The sequence below is a fragment of the Triticum dicoccoides genome, chromosome 6A (genome assembly GCF_002162155.2).
Source record: "Triticum dicoccoides isolate Atlit2015 ecotype Zavitan chromosome 6A, WEW_v2.0, whole genome shotgun sequence".
NCBI lineage: Eukaryota > Viridiplantae > Streptophyta > Magnoliopsida > Poales > Poaceae > Triticum > Triticum dicoccoides.
Window position 1 is genome coordinate 606,273,276 of NC_041390.1, and position 9,653 is coordinate 606,282,928.

The following is a 9,653-nucleotide window of genomic DNA, read 5'->3' on the forward strand; positions in this document are numbered from 1 at the left end:
CGCTCAAGAGAAGAAACCCAAGTCTGGACCTAAGCCTGAAACTGAGTGCTTCTACTGCAAGCAGACTGGTCACTGGAAGCGGAACTGCCCCAAGTATTTGGCGGATAAGAAGGATGGCAAGGTGAACAAAGGTATATGTGATATACATGTTATTGATGTGTACCTTACTAATGCTCGCAGTAGCACCTGGGTATTTGATACTGGTTCTGTTGCTAATATTTGCAATTCGAAATAGGGACTACGGATTAAGCAAAGATTGGCTAAGGACGAGGTGACGATGCGCGTGGGAAACGGTTCCAAAGTCGATGTGATCGCGGTCGGCATGCTACCTCTACATCTACCTTTGGGATTAGTATTAGACCTAAATAATTGTTATTTGGTGCCAGCGTTGAGCATGAACATTATATCTGGATCTTGTTTAATGCGAGGCGGTTATTCATTTAAATCAGAGAATAATGTGTTGGAAATATGCCCTAGAGGCAATAATAAATTGGTTATTATTATATTTCCTTGTTCATGATAATCGTTTATTATCCATGCTAGAATTGTATTGATAGGAAACTCAGTTACATGTGTGGATACATAGACAACACCATGTCCCTAGTAAGCCTCTAGTTGACTAGCTCGTTGATCAATAGATGGTTACACTTTCCTGACCATGGACATTGGATGTCGTTGATAACGGGATCACATCATTAGGAGAATGATGTGATGGACAAGACCCAATCCTAAGCATAGCACAAGATCGTGTAGTTCGTATGCTAAAGCTTTTCTAATGTCAAGTATCATTTCTTTAGACCATGATATTGTGCACCTCCCGGATACCGTAGGAATACTTTGGGTGTGCCAAACGTCACAACGTAACGGGGTGGCTATAAAGGTGCACTACGGGTATCTCCGAAAGTGTCTGTTGGGTTGGCACGAATCGAGACTGGGATTTGTCACTCCGTGTGACGGAGAGGTATCTCTGGGCCCACTCGGTAGGACATCATCATAATGTGCACAATGTGACCAAGGAGTTGATCACGGGATGATGTGTTAGGAACGAGTAAAGAGACTTGCCGGTAACGAGATTGAACAAGGTATCGGGATACCGACAATCGAATCTCGGGCAAGTATCGTACCGATGGACAAAGGGAATTGCATACGGGATTGATTAAGTCCTTGACATCGTGGTTCATCCGATGAGATCATCGTGAAACATGTGGGAGCCAACATGGGTATCCAAATCCCGCTGTTGGTTATTGGCCGGAGAGTCGTCTCGGTCATGTCTACGTGTCTCCCGAACCCGTAGGGTCTACACACTTAAGGTTCGGTGACGCTAGGGTTATAGAGATATTAGTATGCGGTAACCCAAAAGTTGTTCGGAGTCTCGGATGAGATCCCGGACGTCACGAGGAGTTCCGGAATGGTCCGGAGGTAAAGATTTATATATGGGAAGTCTTGTTTTGGTCACCGGAAAAGTTTCGCGCATTATCGGTATTGTACCGGGAGTGCCGAAAGGGGTCCGGGGTTCCACCAAGGGGGTCCACCTGCCCCGGGGGGTCACATGGGCTGTAGAGGTGTGTGCCTTGGCCTATATGGGCCAAGGGCACCAGCCCCAAGAGGCCCATGCGCCAAGAGATAAGGGAAAGGAAGAGTCCTAAAGGGGGAAGGCACCTCCTAGGTGCCTTGGGGAGGATGGACTCCTCCCTGGCCGCACCCTTCCTTGGAGGAAGGGCCAAGGCTGCGCCCCCCCTCTCCCTTGGCCCTATATATAGTGGGGGAAGGGAGGGCAGCCGCACCTAAGCCCTGGCGCCTCCCTCTCCCTCCCGTGACACATCTTCCTCCTCCCGCAGCGCTTGGCGAAGCCCTGTTGGAATCCCGCTACTTCCACCACCACGCCGTCGTGCTGCTGGATGGAGTCTTCCTCAACCTCTCCCTCTCTCCTTGCTGGATCAAGGCATGGGAGACATCATCGGGCTGTACGATTGTTGAACGCGGAGGTGCCGTCCGTTCGGCACTAGGATCTCCGGTGATTTGGATCACGACGAGTACGACTCGTTCAACCCCGTTCTCTTGAACGCTTCCGCATAGCGATCTACAAGGGTATGTAGATGCACTCTCTTCCTCTCGTTGCTGGTTTCTCCATAGATAGATCTTGGTGACACGTAGGAAAATTTTGAATTTCTGCTACGTTCCCCAACAGTGGCATCATGAGCTAGGTCTATTGCGTAGATTCTATGCACGAGTAGAACACAAAGTAGTTGTGGGCGTTGATTTTGTTCAATATGCTTACCGTTACTAGTCCAATCTTGATTCGGCGGCATTGTGGGATGAAGCGGCCCGGACCGACCTTACACATACTCTTACGTGAGACTGGTTCCACCGACTGACATGCACTAGTTGCATAAGGTGGCTAGCGGATGTCTGTCTCTCCCACTTTAGTCGGATCGGATTTGATGAAAAGGGTCCTTATGAAGGGTAAATAGCAATTGGCATATCACATTGTGGTTTTTGCCTAGGTAAGAAACATTCTTGCTAGAAACCCATAGCAGCCACGTAAAACATGCAAACAACAATTAGAGGACGTCTAACTTGTTTTTGCAGGGTATGCTATGTGATGTGATATGGCCAAGAAGAATGTGATGAATGATATGTGATGTATGAGATTGATCATGTTCTTGTAATAGGAATCACGACTTGCATGTCGATGAGTATGACAACTGGCAGGAGCCATAGGAGTTGTCTTTATTTATTGTATGACCTGCGTGTCATTGAACAACGCCATGTAATTACTTTACTTTATTGCTAACCATTAGCTGTAGTAGTAGAAGTAATAGTTGGCGAGACAACTTCATGAAGACACGATGATGAAGATCATGATGATGGAGATCATGGTGTCATGCCGGTGACGATGATGATCATGGAGCCCCGAAGATGGAGATCAAAAGGAGCAAAGTGATGATGGCCATATCATGTCACTATTTGATTGCATGTGATGTTTATCATGTTTTTGCATCTTATTTGCTTAGAACGACGGTAGTAAATAAGATGATCCCTCATTAAAATTTCAAGAAAGTGTTACCCCTAACTGTGCACCGTTGCGAAAGTTCGTCGTTTCGAAGCTCCACGTGATGATCGGGTGTGATAGATTCTAACATTCACATACAACAGGTGTAAGACAGATTTACACACGCGAAACACTTAGGTTGACTTGACGATCCTAGCATGTACAGACATGGCCTCGGAACACAAGAGATCGAAAGGTCGAGCATGAGTCGTATGGGAGATACGATCAACATGAAGATGTTCACCAATGATGACTAGTCCGTCTCACGTGATGATCGGACACGGCCTAGTTGACTCGGATCATGTAATCACTTAGATGACTAGAGGGATGTCTATCTGAGTGGGAGTTCATAAGATGAACTTAATTATCCTGAACATAGTCGAAAGGTCTTCGCAAATTATGTCGTAGCACACGTTTCAGTTCTACTGTTTAGATATGTTCCTAGAGAAAATTTAGTTGAAAGTTGATAGTAGCAATTATGCGGACTAGGTCCGTGAATTGAGGATTGTCCTCATTGCTTCATAGAAGGCTTATGTCCTTAATGCACCGCTCAGTGTGCTGAACCTCGAACGTTGTCTGTGGATGTTGCGAACATCTGACATACACATTTTGATAACTACGTGATAGTTCAGTTAAACGGTTTAGAGTTGAGGCACCGAAGACGTTTTGAAACGTCGCGAAACATATGAGATGTTTCGAGGGCTGAAATTGGTATTTCAGGCTCGTGCCCACGTCAAGAGGTATAAGACCTCCGACGATTTTCTTAGCCTGCAAACTAAGGGAGAAAAGCTCAATTGTTGAGCTTGTGCTCAAATTGTCTGAGTACAACAATCATTTGAATCGAGTGGGAGTTGATCTTCCAGATGAGAAAGTGATGTTTCTCCGAAGTCATTACCACCAAGCTGCTAGAGCTTCGTGATGAACTATAATATATCGGGGACATATATGACGATCCTTGAGATATTCGCGATGTTTGACACCACAAAAGGAGAAATCAAGAAGGAGCATCAATTGTTGATGGTTGGTGAAACCACTAGTTTCAAGAAGGGCAAGGGCAAGAAGGGATACTTCATGAAACGGCAATTCAGCTGCTGCTCTAGTGAAGAAACCCAAGGTTGAACCCAAACCCGAGACTAAGTGCTTCTGTAATAAGGGGAACAGCCACTGGAGCAGAATTACCCTAGATACTTGGTAGATGAGAAGGCTGGCAAGGTCGATAGAAGTATATTGGATATACATTGTGTTGATGTGTACTTTACTAGTACTCCTAGTAGCACCAGGGTATTAGATACCGGTTCGGTTGCTAAGTGTTAGTAACTCGAAATAAAAGCTACGGAATAAACGGAGACTAGCTAAAGGTGAGCTGACGATATGTGTTGGAAGTGTTTCCAATGTTGATATGATCAAGCATTGCACGCTCCCTCTACCATCGAGATTGGTGTTAAACCTAAATAATTGTTATTTGGTGTTTGCGTTGAGCATAGACATGATTGGATTATGACTATCGCAATACGGTTATTCATTTAAAGAGAATAATAGTTACTCTGTTTATTTGAATAATACCTTCAATGGTATTGCACCTAAAATGAATGGTTTATTGAATCTCGATCATAGTGATACACATGTTCATGCCAAAAGATATAAGATAGTAATGATAGTACCACCTACTTGTGGCACTGCCATGTAAGTCATATTGGTATAAAACGCATGAAGAAGCTCCATGTTGATGGATCTTTGGACTCACTCATTTTTGAAAAAGATTGAGACATCCGAACCATGTCTATTGGTATATACGCATGAAGAAACTCCATGCAGATGGACCGTTTGGACTCACTTGATTTTGAATCGCTTGAGACATGCAAATCATACCACATGGGCAAGATGACTGAAAGCTTCGGTTTCAGTAAAATGGAACAAGAAAGCAACTTGTTGGAAGTAACATATTTTGATGTGTGCAGTCCAATGAGTGCTGGGGCACGCAGTGGATATCGTTATGCTCTTACTTCACAGATGATTTGAGTAGATACTGAGTATATTTACTTGATGAAACGCAAGTCTGAATTATTGAATGGTTCAAGTAATTTCAGAATGAAGTTGAAGATCGTCGTGACAAGAGGATAAAATATCTATGATATGATCATATAGATGAATATCTGAGTTGCGAGTTTGGTACACAATTGAGACATTGTGGAAATTGTTTCACGACTAGTACCGCCTGGAACACCATAGTGTGATGGTGTGTCCGAACATCATAACTGCACCCTATTGGATATGATGCATACCATGATGTCTCTTGTCGAATTACGACGATAGTTTATGGGTTAGGCATTAGAGACAACCACATTCACTTTAAATAGGGCACCACGTAATTCCGATGAGATGACACCGTATGAACTATGGTTTAGAGAAACCTAAGTTGTCATTTCTTAAAAGTTTGGGGCTGCGACGCTTATGTGAAAAAGTTTCAGGCTGATAAGCTCGAACCCAAAGCGGATAAATGCATCTTCATAGGACACCAAAAACAGTTGGGTATACCTCCTGTCTCAGATCCGAAAGCAATAAGGAATTGTTTCTGAAATCGGGCACCATCAAAATCCGTTGAGACGACGCCTTATGAACTATGGTTTGGCAAGAAACCAAAGTTGTCGTTTCTGAAAGTTTGGGGCTGTGATGCTTATGTGAAAAAGCTTCAACCTGATAAGCTCGAACCCAAATCGGAGAAATGTGTCTTCATAGGATATCCAAAGGAAACTATTGGATACACCTTCTATCACAGATCCGAAGGCAAGACTTTTGTTGCTAAATTCAGAAACTTTCTGGAGAAGGAGTTTCTCTCGAAAGATGTGAGTGGGAGGAAAGTAGAACTTGATGAGGTAACTGTACCTGCTCCCTTATTAGAAAGTAGTACATCGCAGAAAACTGTTTCTGCGACACCTACACAAATTAGTGAGGAAGCTAATGATAATGATCATGAAACTTCAGGACAAGATACTACTGAACCTCGTAGATCAACCAGAGTGAGATCCGCGCCAGAGTGGTACGGTAATCCTATTCTGGAAATCATGCTGCTAGATCATGATGAACCTACGAACTATGAAGAAGCGATGGTGAGCCCAGATTCCGCAAAATGGCTTGAAGCCATGAAATCTGAGATGGGATCCATGTATGAGAACAAAGTATGGACTTTGGTTGACTTGCCCGATGATCGGCAAGCAATTGAGAATAAATGGATCTTCAAGAAGAAGACTGACGCTGACGGTAATATTACTGTCTACAAAGCTCGACTTGTCGCAAAAGGTTTTCGACAAGTTCAAGGGGTTGATTACGATGAGACCTTCTCACCCGTAGCGATGCTTAAGTCTGTCCGAATCATGTTAGCAATTGCCGCATTTTATGATTATGAAATTTGACAGATGGATGTCAAAACTGCATTCCTGAATGGATTTCTGGAAGAAGAGTTGTATATGATGCAACCGGAAGGTTTTGTCGATCCAAAGGGAGCTAACAAAGTGTGCAAGCTCCAGCGATCCATTTATGGACTGGTGCAAGCCTCTCGGAGTTGGAATAAGCGCTTTGATAGTGTGATCAAAGCATTTGGTTTTATACAGACTTTCGGAGAAGCCTGTATTTACAAGAAAGTGAGTGAGAGCTCTGTAGCATTTCTGATATTATATGTGGATGACATATTACTGATTGGAAATGATATAGAATTTCTGGATAGCATAAAGGGATACTTGAATAAGAGTTTTTCGATGAAAGACCTCGGTGAAGCTGATTACATATTAGGCACAAAGATCTATAGAGATAGATCAAGACGCTTAATTGGACTTTCACAAAGCACATACCTTGACAAGATTTTGAAGAAGTTCAAAATGGATCAAGCAAAGAAAGGGTTCTTGCCTGTGTTACAAGATGTGAAGTTGAGTCAGACTCAATGCCCGACCACTGCAGAAGATAGAGAGAAAATGAAAGATGTTCCCTATGCTTCAGCCATAGGCTATATCATGTATGCAATGCTGTGTACCAGACCTGGTGTGTGCCTTGCTATAAGTCTAGCAGGGAGGTACCAAAGTAATCCAGGAGTGGATCACTGGACAGCGGTCAAGAACATCCTGAAATACCTGAAAAGGACTAAGGATATGTTTCTCGTATATGGAGGTGACAAAGAGCTCAATGTAAACGGTTACGTTGATGCAAGCTTTGACACTGATCCGGATGATTCTAAATCGCAAACCGGATACGTGTTTACATTAAACGGTGGAGCTGTTAGTTGGTGCAGTTCTAAACAAAGCGTCGTGGCGGGATCTACATGTGAAGCGGAGTACATAGCTGCTTCGGAAGCAGCAAACGAAGGAGTCTGGATGAAGGAGTTCATATCCGATCTAGGTGTCATACCTAGTGCATCGGGTCCAATGAAAATCTTTTGTGACAATACTGGTGCAATTGCCTTGGCAAAGGAATCCAGATTTCACAAGAGAACCTAACACATCAAGAGACGCTTCAATTCCATCCGGGATCTAGTCTAGGTGGGAGGCATAGAGATTTGCAAGATACATATGGATCTCAATGTAGCAGACCCGTTGACTAAGCCTCTTCTACGAGCAAAACATGATTAGCACCAAAGCTCCATGGGTGTTAGAATCATTACTGTGTAATCTAGATTATTGACTCTAGTGCAAGTGGGAGACTGAAGGAAATATGCCCTAGAGGCAATAATAAAGTTATTATTTATTTCCTTATATCATGATAAAAGTTTATTCATGCTAGAATTGTATTAACCGGAAATATAATACATGTGTGAATACATAGACAAACAGAGTGTCACTAGTATGCCTCTACTTGACTAGCTCGTTAATCAAAGATGGTTATGTTTCCTAACCATGGACAAAGAGTTGTTATTTGATTAACGAGATCACATCATTGATTGAATGATCTGATTGACATGACCCATTCCATTAGCTTAGCACCCGATCGTTTAGTATGTTGCTATTGCTTTCTTCATGACTTATACATGTTCCTATGACTATGAGATTATGTAACTCCCGTGTGCCGGAGGAACACTTTGTGTGCTACCAAACGTCACAACGTAACTGGGTGATTATAAAGGTGCTCTACAGGTGTCTCCAAAGGTACATGTTGGGTTGACGTATTTCGAGATTAGGATTTGTCACTCCGATCGTCGGAGAGGTATCTCTGGGCCCTCTCGGTAATGCACATCACTTAAGCCTTGCAAGCATTGCAACTAATGAGTTAGTTGCGGGATGATGTATTACGGAACGAGTAAAGAGACTTGCCGGTAACGAGATTGAACTAGGTATTGGATACCGACGATCGAATCTCGGGCAAGTAACATACCGATGACAAAGGGAACAACGTATGTTGTTATGCGGTCTGACCGATAAAGATCTTCGTAGAACATGTAGGAGCCAATATGGGCATCCAGGTCCTGCTATTGGTTATTGACCGGAGACGTGTCTCGGTCATGTCTACATCGTTCTCGAACCCGTAGGGTCCGCACGCTTAAGGTTTCGATGACAGTTATATTATGAGTTTATACGTTTTGATGTACCGAAGGTTGTTCGGAGTCCCTGATGTGATCACGGACATGACGAGGAGTCTCGAAATGGTCGAGACATAAAGATTGATATATTGGAAGCATATGTTTGCATATCGGAAGTGTTCCGGGTGAAATCGGGATTTTACCGGAGTACCGGGAGGTTACCGGAACCCCCCGGGAGTTATATGGGCCTTAGTGGGCCTTAGTGGAAAAGAGAAGAGGCAGCCAGAGATGGGCCGCGCGCCCCTCCCCTCCCTTGGTCCGAATAGGACAAGGAGAGGGGGCCGGCCCCCCTTCCTCTTTTCCCCCCTCCGCGAATCCTATTCCAACTAGGATTGGGGGGGGGGGGGAATCCTACTCCCGGAGGGAGTAGGACTCCTCCTGGCGCGCCTCTCCTAGGCCGGCCGCACCCCCCCCTTTGAGCCTTTATATACGGAGGTAGGGGCACCCCAGAGGAATACAAGTTGATCCACGTGATCATATTCTTAGCCGTGTGCGGCGCCCCCTGCCACCATAGTCCTCGATAATATTGTAGCGGTGCTTAGACAAAGCCCTGCGACAGTAGTACATCAAGATCGTCACCACGCCGTCATGTTGACGGAACTCTTCCCCGACACTTTGCTGGATCGGAGTCCGGGGATCGTCATCGAGCTGAACATGTGCTAGAACTCGGAGGTGCCGTAGTTTCGGTGCTTGATCGGTCGGGCCGTGAAGACGTACGACTACATCAACCAAGTTAGCGCTTCCGTTGTCGATCTACAAGGGTACGTAGATCACACTCTCCCCTCTCGTTGCTATGCATCACCATGATCTTGCGTGTGCATAGGAATTTTTTTGAAATTACTACGTTCCCCAACAAATAGTTGTCCAAACTAGACATGGAGGCCAATCATGGGCATGGCAACTTTATTGAGAAAGTTAGAGTCATTTTAAGGATGTCGAAAAATAGACCATGTTCCATGGAAGGTGTTCGGTAGCCGGACGGGTCCATTTGAAAGCTCGTTGTTCGTCAACATCTTCAAATGGCCCGAAAATATTTCCATG